Source organism: Amblyomma mixtum, chromosome 8 (genome assembly GCF_055824585.1).
Source record: "Amblyomma mixtum isolate Tamu chromosome 8, ASM5582458v1, whole genome shotgun sequence".
Classification (NCBI taxonomy): domain Eukaryota; kingdom Metazoa; phylum Arthropoda; class Arachnida; order Ixodida; family Ixodidae; genus Amblyomma; species Amblyomma mixtum.
The window spans coordinates 46,181,663-46,200,206 of record NC_143019.1 but is presented as its reverse complement, the minus strand read 5'-3'; positions in this window follow the sequence as shown (position 1 = coordinate 46,200,206).

Below are 18,544 nucleotides of genomic sequence, written 5' to 3'. Positions count from 1 at the left end.
CATTCTACAGACGACGCTAGCAATGCCGAGTTAAAAAATGGAAGTCTCAGGCGCGAAGAGACGACGCGTTTCAAGCAAACGATTTCGGGAGCGTCTTAAATCCGCGTTTTAATGGTACTCTCCTTTCGCGGCGCAGCACTGCAGGCCGCGTGGAGGTAGGGGGTGGGTCTTTCAGTTTTTTCTGTCATGCTTAAGAGCAGTGAGGGGAAGTGCTCCTTCCGGCTTTCGGGCGCGCGCCACTCGCTGCAGAGCGCGAAGCAGGCGGCGTCGACGTGATATGCTTCCGAGAGAGCGTCACTCCAGCATTACACCGGCCGAGCTTTCACCTGAGGCGTCAATTGATTTACAGCGTCCAGAGGTGCTCGGAAAACGTCCGCTTCGCCGCCGCCGGCAGGAGGTTCTACTTCGCTGGCCATGCAGACGCGAAAAGGGGAGAGGGGCGATGGGTTGGCTTTTCGCTCCCATTTTGGTCGTCGGCCACACGTGCCGCCGGTTTCATTTCATTCTTTCCTTCCGTGCTTCCTTTTTTCAATCCTTCCTTCACTCGCGTTTTTCCGGCTGACGCCAGACATCTGCCTGTCGCTGCCGGTCGTGTTCCGCAGCCTGAAAAAGCTTTTCCGCTGCCACTATGTTAGTAATTAGCAGCCAGTGTCTGAGTTCACGCCTTTTTGTCTCTCCCTGACACACTTTGAATATTCAGTTTGTCTCACAGTTTCACTTATTTCGGCTTCGTGTTTTGTTTTTCTCTTTTCTCTTCAAACATTTTACCGCGAAAGCTGTTATGTTGGCATCAGCCGTGGAGAAGCCTCATGTCACCCTGTATCCAGATCGCCCGTCCCATGACAGATGTGACTGACGGTTACGTAACCGTGATTAGCTGACTAGTCTTCATGTTAACGTCAAGTTTGATGAGGGCTAAGTGATAGTCACGTCAAGAAAAAATTCTTTGTCCGTTTCGGAACCGAGAAGGCAACTCAAAAATTTGACTGGCCTTGAGCTTACACTTTGTCTTCGACGCTATGTAAGTCATAGTGAAAGACGACAACACCCATAGTCGCCGGCAAATGTGCCGACCGGAACAACATCGATTGCTCATTCGGCTGAAGCGGGTGACTCACTTCGGATAACACCGGCATGTTTTCACGCCAAGTCGTAATGGGCGCCACGCTAACATTTAAAAATTGCATGCGCATGCTAACGCTATTTTCCCGTTGACGTTTTGCGCATGCGCAAACTGGACATTCCATTCCGCTGTGCACGCAATTACGAACTATAAGTCTAATGAAAGTAAATTCAGAGCCAGTAACAAGAACAAATTTCACCCGGCGAAATTCATTACGGACAAATCAGAGGACCATCGCGGGATGCCCTTTGAAACCACAACCGATCATGAGGCATTAGACTCCGCGTGTGTGTGAGATTGAAGGAAAAAGAAACGATAGTATAAATACTTTGATAACGCAAAGGCACAGTGCTGGGCTCTTTCTTCTGGGTGTTATCAGAACAATATAAGTGTTGCACATTGCGATATGCACCATGGGCGAAATCACGTCTGTAAACCCTGGCACTTTCGCTGCGGACACTTGCTGACCCGTTGCCAAGACAGTGATTCCAACTGAATGAGCCACATTCCCCAGTTCTGCTACGCGTGGCTGCCACTCGAATAAGTAAAAATAATGGTCTACAAAATGAACATGGCCCGCCTCCATGCTGATCCGGATTGCCGGCAGCTTCTGGTTCTGGACGTATTTATTAAGCGCATCCAGCTCTGCGCCGGTTTCGTATTTCGGCATCGAAAGACAGTCTCAAAGTGCTATTAATTCCACTCTCGGGTCCGGCGAAGGCGCACCTGGCTGTTTAATTAAATCCCCTCTCTGCAGCACAGTGCATTTTCTTTTCGTTTTTTTTTTTGGTCTATTGGGTTTGTGCCGATCGCATATGTGCTGACAGATAAGAGCTTCTTCTTCATGGAAACTCTAGGCAGCACATGTCCACCGGCACGTGGCATAGCTCCGGGAAAAAGCGATTGGCAGCTCATTATTTGGCGATCAGCGAAAATAGGCGCTTTGAACTTCCGAGACATGCACGTGTCTGCGGTTTGATATGTGAAAGGAAGTGTAAAAAAAAGCAGGAAAAATACACCGTGGTTCCACATGCTAAAGGTAAGCCAAATGTAAAGCAGCCCTACGCCTCCAATCGTCAGCGAGCTATTTATGTTGTTAGTTTTAGCAGAGTTAAAGTAGCGAAAAAATGAAAAACAAGGAAGAAAAAAGGGTCGTCTTGTATCCGTGCTCACAAACTGGTACTAAACAAGGTATTAAGTTGCAGTCGTCTTTTCGTTTTTTTTTTTATTGAGTCCACAAGTTCGATGGCAAGGAACATGCACGAACCAGAGAATAAATCCAAGCACATGGGACATCGATAAATGCATCAAGATTTAAACAACATTTGTGAAGAATTGGAAAGACAGCGATAGCATGGTCCAGCATAACTAAAGATAGAGGAGCCTTTCTCGAAGATTTCATGTTAACTTAATCGGCGCAGTACTTTTCGATGACCTTTTCAGGTTGTTATATATTTCATTGTTCACTGTACTGTGGCAAAAGTCTTCTGAAGTAAAAAAAAATGACAGGCGGTCCGGCACGGCCAGTCACGAACACGGCCAATCACGGCCAACCAGGGTGCAAGCGGATACAAACGCCCTCATGTTTCAAGTTGTAGCTGCAAATGCTAAGCGAGGCGAGGTTCTTGTTTACACACGGCGCGGCAGCTGCAATAGAGCCGCTTTAAAGTCCCCTGTATTTGCAAACCGCAGAAAGGCAAAGCATCGCAAACCACTCTAAAATGGAATGTCAACTTCATGGCAATTCTCTGTTTGAGGCAATGAATGCCCCAGTATGTGTATATAGTGCCTTTTCAGTGCGCTGGCTGTGATAATAAACCTTGGAAAAATAGGTCAATAGAAGAATTATTTCTGTGTTACGAAAGAAAGAAAAATTTATATTCCATTACTGATGACGCACTGCTATAAGGGAAGTATCTCCACTTAATGAAATTCGTTTCTTTGGTAAGTAGAAAACCAGCGGGAAGGACGCGTTCACAAAGAGAAGTACACAGGATAACGCTGGATTACCTTGTGAACGCGTCTTTTCTGCTGGTTTTCTACTTACCATGCACCAACTGGCCCAACAAGCTTCGTTTCTTAGGATTCCGCACTGACCGAGTCACCACTGAGGAAGTTGTTATTGGACAACAGGACACGTATACCGTCCCACCGGATATATCAAACTCGAAGGAGGTCGCGAAATGTCTCGGTATATCGCTAATACGGTGTGTAATGAATGGCAATGGATAAGCTGATCTGTAACCTAGACGCAAGAATGCAATGCACCCATGCTATATAGTGACGGTTCAGTGCAGCAATGTGCCGCCCGCCGAAGTGCTGGCTTGCGCCGTTCGCTAGGCGTAGCTATGACTAATCTGGTTCTAATCGAATCCGCAGCGGACATTCCTTGGAAACTAACCTATGCTTTTATAAGATGTGTAATCCTTCTGCCGCTTCACTAGAACAATAGCTCATTAAAATTAAAGTATAGCTCTCTTCCACAACTTCACAGCCTATGAACGAAGTTTTGCTCTTACAGTTACCAATGTCTCACCACTTATTACAAAAAGAATCTTTTTGTCACCACCCCACTATCATTGTTCACAGGGCGGACGTCTTCTTATCGCCGAACAACAGTCACTATCCAGCTAATTGGAACTCACGGGAGCCATTCGGTCCACTGAATGCCGTCTTCTTTGCCGTGTGAGATCAAATCTTACCTAATTACACCGTTCGGCTCCAATTCAGAACAGTGGTGAGGGGAGCCACCTTCGCTCACGGAGGCGTACGTGAACCGCGATTGAATCAATGGAGGACTTAATAGTCGACCATTAGTTCGGTCAACATCCCATGGCAGCCCGGGTTTATGCTATCGAGAACGTTAGCTTACTTTGCGCAAAATTCTGTGCACTGCATCAGGGAGCACCTTGCCAAAATCAGCGCAATTTTTTTAGCTCTCAGCAAACGTCAGCACGACCGCGTAGTTTCCTACTGCGTTGGTGCGAACAATCAAGTGTTCCCCTGCTCTCCGTATAGAAGCCAATGCCTCCCCAAAAAGAAGGCTGTCAGCGCCTCACGTTTGCGCTTGAGCGCCTGTACCCGAGGCAGTGGCCTCACGTGTCTAAGCACGGCTGCCTCTCATTCACCAATCGCTGCCCATTACACTAATGGCCGCTGACGCAGACCCTCACATGCCCTCACACCGTGGTGATCACCTCTGCTTGCGTATCTCTGCCGGCAATCTGCTGGCTCTGACCGCTGTCGTCGTCGCCTCTGTTCGCACAACGCCCCGAAAAAAGCGTCGATGAGTGCCTCTCCATTACTGCTTTCTCTCCTGCCTTCTTTTTTGTGCTTTTCATTGCTCCGCATGCGGCCTCCGGTTTTGAGATTTTTTGCGAAGGGCACGTCCATGGCGAGCGACGTGCAAACGTGTATGTGCTTTCACCTCTGCGTGCGTCCGCGCAGCCTCATAGGTGCAGCGTCGGGAACAGTGCATGTTCTGCCGGCAGCCCAGATGCCACATTGTGGCCCTCCTGGGTTTTCTCTATGCCTTTTACGCAGCGAGAGCGTTGCCGGGTGGTGCTCCTCGTAGAGTCCGCTGACCTGCATCGCCCTGGTTGTTTAAACATTGAAACATGAGTCACGCTGCCGGCAAATGGGGATTGATAGGGGCTAAAGAAAGCACAAGGGACAACGAGGAATAAACGCACGTTCGAGAGCTGATGCAATCTAACTGCCGCCAGTGTGCCTGAACGCTTGTGGCTCAGAGATGAGAGCTGTTCAGTGCGTTGGAGCTGGAATCCTCTCCGTCTTACACATGATCGAAAGAAACTATGCACTGTTTTAAGCGCATTTCTTGAAGAATATCCAAAGAAGGCGGCTCTTGCTTTAGAGGTCAAGTGGCAATCTGTATTTCAGTAAGACGGAAAGGAAGGCAGGGTGCCGGTTGGCTACCCTACACTGAAAGAAAGGGAAGAGAGATTGTAAAATTAGGAGGGCGAACTTTCGGGACTGCTTATCGATTTTGCCATCTTACGAGCATTTTGCTGCCCTTCAGCGGACAAGGACCGATGCATTAGTGTAACGCAGCGTTGTCTTTCAACGCTGAACACAGGGCAATCACATGTTCAGTTGTCCTATCCAGCCACAAGTGCCACAGGGAGATCAGACGGCTAGTCTAATGAAGAAGGAGTGCAGGTTTTTGAAAGCAACGCTGAGCCACATATGACATAACAAAGTTGTGTCACTCCGTTGTAGACGACACACAGACACAACTTTCCAAGCCCAGGAAATCTGGACAAGCCATTCTAGTTTGCACGGCTCCCACCAGGTGCCGCGTGGCACTGAACATTCAAAATAACTGCGGGAGTTTGGAATGTATAGTACTTCCTACTGATTTTTTTACGGCCGTCGGAAATAGGTGGTGTGAGCATAGCAAGCATTCAACAAACCAGATTTTACAGCGAGGAGCAATAGTCAGCCGAGATAATGGTTCAAGGAAAATCTTTTGTGACTCTACAGTTTTCTAAAAATTATAAAAATTTAAATAATCTCCATAGCAGTACGCCTTATTCGCTACTGGCTGTTTAGGAGAGCATGGCAGTTTCTGAATTAACCAAGAAAACTGGGCGTGATCCAACGTCCCTTGAATGGACACGAGACTTTCATTATTTGCCCTAGTCCACTCGGCAATCGTGAATTTCCACGCAGGTGGGCGAGTCATACCTGCCGCACCAATCCTTCAAGTGTGCATGGCTACTTAAAGACCTTCTTGGTGGGAAAATCGGGAGGCTTTGGCTGCTTCCTCTGATGCCGCAGTGTCCCGGCAGCCTTTGGAAAGGCATGCCATGTCCTCTATAATAGCGGTGTGTAGTTAAGGTCTCGGATTTCTGAGGCTTTCTTTGAGCACGTATGCCTTGGAGGTCCACCTCAGACACACAAAAAAATAGCATTTTTTCTATAGCTTCTCAAGGCTAATGAACACAATGATAGCCCGAAAGATACTAATTCCTGCAAATGCTGAATGGCATATAATTCGTGAACATGACCTTATAAAATGTCTGTGTCCTAAGCCTTAAAAAAGAGGGACTTGAAAGCAATCAGGTTAACTTGTTTCACTTTTTTTTTAAGTCTCCTCCTAGAGGTTTTGATGGGAATAAACTCAAATTTTAATCTGAATTGCTGCGAGCACCGTATAGGTCGTCAAAGTTCGGCTCAATGTTTCCACCTTGGATAAGACAGACTAGAAAAGCGTGAACACATAATCTTTTAGAACTTCTGGAATTAAGTGAGTCTTCCGTGTGGGCGTGTGATCGCTAACTGCGGATAGCATCCAGAAGTTATGACCTGGGCTGTTCTCGAGCCTCCGATGATACGGTGGTTTTTTTTTTCTAACGGCGGGTATAGAAAGAAGCACTGGAGGTTGATGCAGTCTCCACACGGGGAAGATGGTCTCGATGCGTTTGTGTACCGCGAGGGAAGAAAGAAGCGATGAGAATCGAGGTCTTCGAACAACATAGTGTCCTGGTAACGGGAAGGGCAACGAGATGGCGTCAGGGGAGCCGAATGAAGTGTGGAATTCGACCCTTCATGGTGTCGATCGCAATGTATAGTGATGGGATGCTTATGGCCATGATCACGGTTGCCCCCGTGGAGACACCTTTGGACAGGCCTACGACGTCTATATACATTGCGCTAGCACGACTTACACACCTCGGATATTAGTCTTTCATATATCCTCTCAAGTACAGGTCGGCTGTGCCGAAAGCAGCCGATGCATAAGACACTGCACGGTAGTAGGATCGACAGCATCAATGCGCTCTAATACTTGCCTTCGAGAAACGAGAGAATGCGAACAATCGAGCTCAATCGCTTCTTCATGTGCAAGATAGGAACTCCACAGCTGACTTACGTCGATGAAAACCGCAAGAAAACGCTACTAGTTATAGAAATTGCGCAATGCGACACTATCCTGCGGATAAACGGAACAAAGGAGCGTTTCTCGTTTATTATCTCAAAGCCTTGTAGTAAAAACTGAGATGTGGCCATCCTCTGAAGCCTCGCATGGACTTTTAAATGTTTCGCACCTGGTGACAAACATGGCTATCGATCAATGAAGATACCGTTCTCAGTAAGTCGACAAGGGCTGAAGAGCGTTGGGCTCCGCACTACATCCTGTGGGATTCTACGCTAAGCGCGACGAGGAGACTAGTCCATCCCCAGTATGCACCAAGAATGACCTGTCAGATGAATGAGTGAACGTTCAGGAGAATAAGCCACCAATAATTTATGCATCTTCCAATGCGTTCAGAATGGCCTGATGAGTTGCGTTTTTCGTATGCGGCTATGGCATCCCAGAACAACGCCATGCACCTTCAATCGCTTCAGGCACTTTTGGTGCTGGTCGGATGTGCATAACTCTAACGACAGGACAGTTTGAAACTCTGCTAACTCTCTTTATTTACTTGGTAAAGCTCCAGGCACTGCTTTCTGCGTGTAAAGGACATCTTTACACGGCTTTTCTGGAGCGGGAAATCAAGCGATATGATGCAAGAATGAAATAGAGACTTGCCCGACTTTCGGAAGGAGACAAGGTGACTGGGGTTCCATTTATTAGGAACCGTAGCTTCACACGATGACTTATTTTAATGGTCCAAAAGTGCACGGCACACCTGTTGACCAAGTGCGCGGGCGCAGAATACGTCACACCACTCTCACGATCTTCACACAATATTCATGCGTGAATCTTGGGAGTCATGAACTTCTCTGGAAATCCGCGTTGCGTATTAGGTCCTTTAGAGACACTATGAGAACGGAGTGTTTCACGTTAACTGGAATTTTAAAGTACGTCACACAACGTATTGCAGTGCGCTACCGTTCCTGTGCACAACGAACTTTTGGCCTGTTTGTTGGGTTCTGTCGAGGCGTATCCGGCTCCCATTGAAACAACACACGTCTCTCTTTTTCACTGTCTGCTGTTGTAGAGAACTGGAGTCGTGGAGCTGGTGAAGCCAGAACTGCTGCCCGCGACGTGACATGACCAGTCCCAGCGGAGCCCTAGCCGCCCGCTGAGACCGAGCAATTACCGAGCTCCCTCTAATTCAGTCACCGACCATATTGCATTAGTATCCGAGTCGCTAACTGCCCGTCCGATACAAAGGGTAATACTGCGCCCTCCGTTCTGTCAAGTTGTAGCCCCTCTCCCATGAGTGCAGTAGACCGATAATCGATTTCGTCGTCCACCTTGCTGCTCAGCTTGTATCTTTGGTTACAAGGGCATTGCAAACTTTGGGTAAAACTCTGGCGCTGTCTGTGCGTCTGCAGACTTCACACAGAGCACAGGTCACATCCAAAAAGAAATGCATTTACGTGTGCATTGTCTGATCTCATTGCCAAGAAACCCATGTTTTTTCTTCGGTGTACGAAGAAACACGAAAGCGTGCACTTTTTTAGCAGCACCTGTTGCAGGGCTGGTTGGTATACAATGAGCCATGATGTGTTATAGTAAAGAGCTGTGCAGGTTTTTGCTTGCTTGCGCCGCTGTTTTTATACACGGTCTTGCCCTTCTTTAGCAAAACCGTGATCTGTGCCAGTTGGTACATCTTCACAACTTCACTAGCACTGCGACGAGGAACAAAGACAGAGAAGGAAGGACAGGGACAAGCCCTTCTTGTCCGTCATGGTCCCTCCCTGACAGGAAACCGCATAAATACCTTTCAACTTTATATCGGAAGAAACTAGTGCAAGTTCAGTGCTTGTGTCCGTATCGTCTTCCTTCATTTTTGTCCGTTTTCCTTTTGCGCTGATTCTTCCGAGTGCATTTTTTTGGAGACCACTTTCAGGATATGCTATCCGGTAGCAGCTCGTCAACCCTAAACAATTATAAACGTGGATTCTGAACGTCCATCTTCACCTGTCACGTTTACATGCCCCTGCATATATGACATGTGTAGTATGCAAATGTACTCGACGCAGAAAAGTAAAAGGTTTTTCTGTGGACGTCATTGTACACGCCCTCCGCATGATAAACAGCACAAATGCACGACTCATAAGTCAACAGAAACTGGCCAATGGTTTAACATCACGGAAAGGCAAGGCGATCAATTCCTTCAAAACACTTATGATGCTTCCGTGTACCAGTGCGTTCGTGTCTTTCACGCGTTTGGTAATGTTTCTGCGGCATCTTCCCTGTGTAATGAAGTTGTGAAAGAGTGGACCAAGAAAATCTAGCGGTTCGCCTTTTTATACAACAAAGAGAAGGATTGCATATGTGACAGACCTATTCCATTGCATCAAAGTGGATGCCATTATTAGACGTCTGTTCTGTTCAAGTGAGCCCTTTTCCTTTCATTTCTGTTGCCTCATCTGCTTTCTCCCTATCCTTTCCTGGGTGTGTGCGTTTTTTTACATTTAAATTTCCGTATAATCTGGCTAGAGGCAGGCACTACACAGTGCGCCGAGCACACCATTCGTAAGCATCGGCGATACTTCATCTGTGGCCGCGCCTATTTCGGCTCCGTTCGGGAATGACCTTCGCACATCCTTTTCGCCCCAATTTCCTTAGTACCTAATTTAGGGACTCGATGCAGAGCGCGCAGTTCGCCTTCGGTTTGTTTATTTTTCAAACCTCGAAGCGTTGACTCATCTGCCGGCGGCCTAGACAACCTAACTCTATCGCCTCTTTCGAAGCGTCCACCCCACAGTCGTCCCATTATTCCTCAGGCAACCCCACTTCCGTTCCGATGTCTGGTTTGGTTTGGTTTATGGGGTTTAACGTCCCAAAGCGACTAAGGCTATGAGAGACGCCGTAGTGAAGGGCTCCGGAAATTTCGACCACCTGGGGTTCTTTAGCGTGCACTGACATCGCACAGTACACGGGCCTCTAGAATTTCTCCTCCAAAGAAATCCTAGCCGCCGCGGCCGGGATCGAACCCGCGTCTTTTGGGTCAGCAGCCGAGCACCATAACCGCTGAGCCACCGCGACGGCCGTTCCGATGTCTTGTCGCCGTACTATAAGGGCGGTCGTAAACAGGGGCTTGAAAAACAAACCGACATGTCTCGGAGGACGACGGATCAGCGCATTACGACTGTTGTCTTGGCTGTTTTGTGCGTATTGTTGTGGCAGTACAGTTCGACTTATTTCATAATGTTTAATTTCTTGCGCGTCTTCCTATATTGCTACAGTGCAATACGGGGTGCAAACGCGTGGTCTCTTAAGAACGCGTGAGTGTAAGGTTTTTATTTCCATGGTTATTTTTAAATTGAGATCTCAGAGAAAACATCTAATGCTGCTGTATATTTGTTGGTTTGTATTAACTACTCTTTATATCAAAGAAAGTAGTAGCGGATACTTCTGTAAAGCAGCACGTGCAGACATGAGAGTGACAGCTATACTTTACACAGCTCTGCTCCCTCTTGTAACTCTGAACAACGCCATTACAGCCGTCACATACTAGAAAGCGGCGGTAAAGGTACGCCGACGACCACTCTACCCGATTTTTATTCTCAGAGGAAATCGGTTCTATGACTGCCTATGGTTATGCGCATTTTCTTTCGCCAGCTGAAGACTCATTTATTTCATTTATTACTCGGTTCAAGCTCGTGAACCAGTAACGTCAGGCCCAATGGGACTCTAAGATCACTTTTGTAAGTGAATTGTTGTATCGGCTAGCCTCAGTGATCCATAAGCTAAGACCTGCCTTGTTATCCCCACTGTTTTCTTGCATAAACAGCCCGAGGCGGCGATATCTGCAATTTTTTTTCCCTTTTATAGCATTTAAAATCTGTTTTCGGTGAAAGTAACTTGCTTGTGACTACAGCGTCTTAATATACCATTACGTGCACTTCGGTTTCTCGTCAGTGTTCCTTTAAGGTTCAGTTTGACTAGAAAAGTGATGTATAGGAAAATATAGGCCCCTTAGAAAGAAGTATTTTTCCCTATAGGCGTACAACGACACCAATCCCGCTACAGTTTGTCCAGAAAGAAGTCCTCAGAATAATTATTGCTAAAAAAAAAACGGTCATTTGAAATTTGCATGGAGCATGGAATGCTCGGAATTGCATGGTTAGTGGAACAGCATTTCATTATTGAGTGGGGAGAAAAGGTGAGAAAAGGAAACACGCGTATGGAATTCAAAGTGCAGCGCCCCACTTCGACAGAAAGGCGTTGGAAAGGTGGATAGGATGTCGTCTGCGTGCTCGGGTTGCTTTACGACGCGAATAAATTGATTTCTTGGAAAGAGCTGCAAGGAGTTGGGGAAAGAATGGCGGCGACTCCCTAAACAGAGAAAGGGGAAGGTAGGGAGAGGAAGATAAAGAGGAAAAGCCATAGTGAGTGCAGTATTATTTGTCGTGTTTGTCTACCTGTTTGAATTTTGCGAGAAAGCAGACAGGAGATTTCTTGACAGTCTGTCCGCATGAATAGAGGCACTAATAAAATAAGAAAAAGAAGCGTCGCGGAGGGGTGGTATGCCAACACGACGAGATGCGCCGAAAACGGACGACGTGCTCGAGAAAGCCGAAGTAGCCGCAGCATGCTGGCCAGCGGTGAAATTGAGGAGGCCTAAGAACAAGCGCAGATAAAAGGAGGAAGATGCAAAGACGGCGATGGTTTTAGGAAAGGCACGGCAAAGACAAAGGGATAAAAATAGCCGAGAAGAAAAAGGAGGAGACTTCTTTTTCGCAATTTCTTTGAAATATGAAAAAAAGAAAGAAGAACAAAGCACGATTATGAAAAATCAAATGCAAAGGGAATGGACGAGGCAGAAATGAGTTGATGGGTGCGAAAAAGAATGCAAAAATAATGTGCGGACGGCGCCTCTACAGCGAACGGGAATAGTTTTCGAAGCGCGCACTTTCTGAGGCGAAAATTGATGCCGCCGGCCCTCCGTTTGTCGATGCGTCGTCTTCTCGGTTGGGAGGAGGTCAATGCTTCGCGGGGGCTGTGGTAGAGAATATTATATTTCGAGCAGAGCCCGCAAGAGATCCTACTTCTTATGGTCACGTATATATGTACTGCAGGCCTTGCGTCATTTTCTACTTTTCGTTCGCTTTTTAGCCTTGCCGTATATAGATAAAAAAAGATTAGTACGAGCTTGCTGTCCGGTGCTGACTTCAGTGTTTCCTTTTCGCTTTTTTTTTCGCTCTGTATTTCAATTCTTCTAAGAACAAAGACGAGTACCTCTTTGATATGCTCGGCTACTTTGTCTTGGCAGCTCGATGACGGACTGATTTTTTCTATCCGCCGCGTAGCCTACTATGCTTCGCTTGGTGTTTCTCTAGTTATCTTTTCATGGTTGCAGCGCTCGCCCCCTCGATTTTTTACGACCGCCCTATCTGTTCGCGGTCTCTTTCTTTAGTCTCTAAAATCCCCTATTTCTCTCTCTCTCTCTTTTCACCTCGGAACACGTTCGCCAGGTCCATAACCCGCTCACGACGACCATTCGCCGAAGCGGGAGTCCAGACGTCGCCATTCCACACTCGCTTGCGCGATACGCGGACGTGTTTTGAAATCTCCTCGGCAGGCCGCCGACGTATATTCTGCAGCGGTGGCAACATCGTTCCTTTGGTCTCTATTTCTGTTTCTTATGTGTGCGTTTGCGCCTTGGTTATACGGCCTCTGGCAGTTTGGCCGAACATCGCAAGCTTGACGCAGCGCGCACGCTGCCGGGTGGAAACGTCTGCCTTTTTCTAACGTAACCGTTTAAAGTGGTAGCCATCGACCCAGCTGCAGGAGACCAGGCGACTCCGTTGACACGCGTTTTGATGCTACGCCTTCGGCAGGATGTTGTTGAATTGAATTTTTTTTGACAGGGATATTTCCAGGTATCGAGAATTTGTCAGATATTTGTTCCAGCATGTGCCTTTTCTGCATTTGTGCGCGATGCGAAAACATCTGTTACCAGAACGCGAACATTGGACAAAGGTCTGAGGTGAGGAGACAGTCGTAGAAAAGAACGCGACACTGCTACAAGGATTCCATAATAGAAACGACGTTTCGGAGCTGACTCGGCAGCGTCTTCGGGCTTGGATGGTCCAGGAGGGGCGCTTCTTAAGCCTTTTTTTTTTTAGATAAACTGCCACTGTTCCGGGAGAGGAGTTGCCGCCCCGCTAATCCCTTGACTAGGTTTTGTGGGAGTCAGGTACTAACAGTGAACAATGCGTGTTCGTTGAGCGGCGGGGGACGGACTTCTCGGTGTAACGAAAGGGTCATGTACGCACGCTGATTGAAGGCAGCTGTGAGATCTGTTAACGTATCGGGGAGATTCTTGCATATTCCAGGACTATAAAAGCTGTCTATTCAGTGGCCAGTGGCGTGGGCTCGAAGTCGACGACCCTGGCGTAAATTGATGCCATGTTCTAAGTCCTCGGAATGTTCCACGATCGCGCTGCGACCTCGGTCGAATTCGTGGAAGCCTATGGGCAAAATAAGTTTCACCAATGTTGCTATCGTGATAGTCGGAACACGTGATTTTATGGATGATGCACCGTATTTATTGCAGTCGTGCTGGATCTTTTGGCCGAGGCAAGAAATAACAGCCCGCATTAAACCTCTTCTGGGATTCACCCGAGTGTTGACGACGGTTTGTGACACACCATTATTGCTTGCTGTCGAAACAAACGGCTCAGCGTTTCAATGGTGCCTGTGGCGTAAGGGATGGAACGAAGATGCAGGCTGTTATGGTAATCAGGCTAGCTTGCTTTCCTTTCAGCTTACTGTTAGGCTTTGGGACTACTCGTCGGATAAATTTATTCGTGTAGCGGTTGCGGCGGAGATCATCGAGGTTGCTTTCTTCCACCAGCTTGTGCTCGAAACACGCCCAGAAATTGCAGACAAGCGCTTCTTTCAAATGAAAGTTGCTTATGACCGCAGTTTTTCGCATATACCGCAAGATTTCTCTAGAAGAATCATTATAATGGCATATTCCCCCTAACGACACCTGTAGTTTTCTGTTATTTATTGTAAACAACTTGCCTTATTTATTTTCTATGGAAGTCAGAACTGCACGTTCTCACAGCTGGGCAAACTCTGCTCTCCTGTTTGAATTCCTGTTTGAACAGATTCCTATTTGAAGATGTGCATTTAGAATGTCTTTCTGCCACTTTGTTATTTCTGCCCAGTCCAATTTTTTTTTCGGATCTATAAATTTCTTGACATATCTTTCTCTTCCTATCTCCCATAAGTTAAGCTTGTGTAATTTGTAATCATTAGTTTTTGCCTGCTTCTGCTACTGCCATCAGATGGTTTTTTTATTTGTCAAGCTACAGCTTGCAACCTTTTGTTTTTAGATCCACCTTTGAACTGCATTTCCTGTGAACAAAAACCCATTCATTTTCGCCCTCTTATCCAATGTACCCCCGTGAGTTCATAGACAAAGCTGCCGTCGTTGTTACCTATTATCGATTATGGCACGTACAGAACCCGCGGCACGACGAATGGAGGAATAGGCAGCCTTTATACGATGGACCTTCGCGCATGGCTGGTTTTTTAAAAAAAAAAATCCGACGTAACACAGTTTGCGTATAAAGCCCTAATAAAAGACTGACCGGCGACTGGCGGTCGAGTCTTAGGAGCAACTGCGGTCGTAAATAAAGGTCTGTTTTGTTTGACTAACAACTCAAGCTCGAAAGAGTGTGTACCGAAAGGTCAGTTTCTTCAGAACATGTCCAACGCTTTCGGAAAAATATTTTCAAAATTCAAAAATTGTAAGATACTTTTATAGAAATATTGAGCGTAATGATCCATTCTTCTGATATGACGCAAAATCTTTCTTTTTAAGTGTTTCCATCGATCAAATCGAACAGTTAAGAGTACCTTAGAAAAGCAATGACGAACGCTTTTAACAATAGCAAAAACGTTAATTGAAAAGGAAATTCAACACTGCCGTAGGGTAATCTGCGGGTGTATTGTTCCAGTGAAATCCTACATTATACGAAAAAATTGCGTTATTTGATGGTTTCGCGCTCAAAAATGCTTGTTGGATGTATCACAGTCTAGAAATTAACGCTGCAAAGAAAAATAATAGTGATATTTCTCCGGTGGTATTAGTGACTTCAGTTTATTTTTTTTTAAGCAGCATTAAATATTGCGTTAAATTAACAGAACATGATTTCATGAACAAAAAATTAAGTACTTGTTCAAATTTTGGTCGGAGGCGCCAAGATACTGACGCCTATCGCTCATCTTACCTGCAATAGCCGTTTACTGAGCCTGCGTCGAGAGCGCAGATACAGCGCCCGTGCAGAATGTGGGTTCTTGACTGTGGGTATCAATAGTACAATAACTGCCCCAGTCTTCCGAGAAAGCCACTCGGCAACTTGCGCTCAGTCAGGCATGAATGAGTTAGATACACAACAGCTGCTTTGGGCATCTCTAAGCCCAACACAACTCATTTAGCATTAAACACAATGTTGGCTCTAGGTACACCTGTCGTAAATCCGCAAGCCGCTTTCCAGTAAACATGAACATACACGGAAGGCAAGGATAAGCAATTTCTAGGTGTTGTCATTGCGAAGCCAACATGGGTAATTGTAATTGGGAAGCAACTGTCGCAGCGTCAAATGAAGAGCAGCGAAGCGACTGGCGATGATGGACATCTGCTGCATGCACCACGCTTGTACAAATCCGCCGCGGCCAAAGAAAACAGTGAAACTTCGACCATGAACGGCGATTCGTTACCTTGAAAAGCCCCATTCCGCCCTCCCCGTTCATCCCCCCCCCCCCCCCCCTCCTGCTCTCCTCTTTTGAAGTAGTACACGAAGTGCACACAACCTCACGTATAGTCTTGCCATGTGCGGAAACAGAAGAGTGCAGAGACTGTAGTATACATGCCGTCGTTCTCAAGAGCTTTTCCTTTCAGAGTGCTTGAAGATTATACTGTGCAAAAATACGACGTATAAGGGGAGGCAGTGGCGGCGGATACGAGTGGAGGTGCTTTTAAGGTGAAATGGCCTATGCGTGTCTCGGTGCGTCGCTGCAGACGATCTCTGAAAGCCTCGCGATGTCGCTCCTGGCAAACCCGTCGCCCCGTCAAAGCCGCATCATCCGCGCTAAAAGCCTCTTCTCCGCTCGTCAGTCGAACGAAATTATCTCTCGTCGATGTAGGGCGGACTGGGTCCCGATGCTTCCATATACGAGCTTCTGCGTATACTGGACGTGTGTACGGATAGCATTTGAGCTGGGCTTTGAGCACTCTGCGGAGCAGTGAGCCATTGGATGCCGTCCTCCTCCTCCTCGCTTATTTACCACAGACTCCTCTTCGACGGTGACGTGAGCTCGGGCTATGACGCGGATGGGCGGGGATGAATTACCACCCAGGGTGGTGAGCTCTGTTGCACTGGCTACATCGCGAACAAGCTTCAAAACTAGGCCTCATTTGATCTTTGAAGCTATATTTACCACATTTTTTTTCATCCATTCACTACGAAGCTAGCGCCCATTTGTGCCTCAAGGCAAAATTTCCCTCTTATAACTTCTTTCGCACTGCTAGTTCAACTGGGGAGGCCTCTCAATTTCGAAAGTTTAACCGCTCAAGCTGGCTTAACCAGTCGTAAATGCTCATGCAGGGCAGGAAACTTGACAACGTTCTCTGATTTGAATTAGAAGTCAATAAAATTCCCTTCAAGCATTACAAGAGCTGAATACAATTATAATTTCACATCGCGATTCTCGCCGCCACGAATCCTGGCTTGACACAATAAAAGGACGGAGCCCGGGAGGAAAGCCGTGTATCTACGGCTTGATAATTCATCGGCCTCTTTTATGGCATACTCAGCAGCAGAATGGAGCACAGAAAAATAAGTTTACAGGTGGAATGTCGCGGAAACTGTGTAATAAAACAATATTCCAAAGTACAATCAGCACCTGGAAGCAACATTCTTAAATACTGTTTTTGAACATACATTTCAGACTTATTCTCTCTCATTATGTAAGAATAGAACAATAAAATATAACATACTATGAAACGTCAGTGGGGACAGGTTATGTTACCCACCGACTGTGCACGCAACACGGGCCGGCCGTTCTTCAGAGTCCAGAGGGCCGGAAGTAAGTGAGCGCAGTAACAACAGTGGCCTCAAGTGTGTGTGTGTGTGTGTGTGTGTGTGTGTGCGCGCGCGTGCGTGCGTGCGTGCGTGCGCGCTCGTGTGTGTGTGTGTGTGTGTGTGTGTGTGTGTGTGTGTGTGTGTGTGTGTGTGTGTGTGTGTGTGTGTGTGTGTGTGTGTGTGTGTGTGTGTGTGTGTGTGTGTGTGTGTGTGTGTGTGTGCGTGTGTGCGTGTGAGCGCGCGAGCGTGTATGCGTGCGCGCACGCGTGCGCGCGTACCCCGTCAAAGAATTTGAAAGTGTCAAGACAGCACGACAAGCAACTCGCGCTGACCTGTGAAATGCAGTGGCAACTCTGTAACGATCTCTTCAAATCATTCATAGTTGAGATCATGTCGAATTTTCAGTGCAGTTTTTTCTATGTATATTTCGGAAGGAGTATTTCGTTCTTTTTTGGCGAATATTAATTTCTACAGCTGAAATTCTGCGTTTTTTTCGCTAATATCGCTTTTTTTTTTACTACACGGTCAAGTCACTTCGAGTTTATTATGACCTTGTTTAAGCACGAGCAGTAGATTTTCTAGTATTTAATGCACAAAGGATCTTATCTACAGCTGTGCTTCCAGACGAGTGTTATCGTCATTTCTTTTGTAATGAATTTCAGTGATGGTGCCTTCCAACAATAATTTTTTTTTATTTTTATTTTCACAATACTGCAGACCCTCATTTGGGTCCAGGCAGGGAGGGCAGAAAAACACATTCACACAACAGTGTAGCACATATACAATCTAAAATAGCTCACAAAGTGCGTTGTCAAAATCAACAGCCGATATCACTTGTAGAGGCAGGGTGTTCCATTCGTCAATAGTTTTCGGGGAAAAATAAAATTTAAAAGCGTTAGTATGCGCGAAGTATGGTGCTAAAGTGTGATTATGATGACGTCGAGTTCTACGCGTTTCAGAAACTGCACATAGGGGGCTGCAAGTGGAATTTGCATAGAGTAACTATGTTGTCCTACTATATTCATGTTTTGTCCAGGGTTGGACGACAGTATGGTACATAACGTGATCGGCGTGTTGACGGCAGTGATGGATCTGCCACTCAACTGTTGCGATTGCCGGATCACTATTAGGAGAGATGCAGTAGAAGTCCACTTAATAACGTAACTGCCCTAAGCACGCGCTCACCGTTACATAAGACACGCGTAGTGTGCGAATTCAGTGCACGTTGAAGAATCCCAGGTGATCAATTATCCAGTCTTCCACTCCAGCGTCCCTAATAGCCTAGGTCACTTTGTAACGTTAATCCTCATAAACCAAACCACACGAGGATCACCACGTGGTATTCGCCTACGGCTGCTAAATAATTTATGATCAAATTTTTCTCATGCTGTTTCGGTT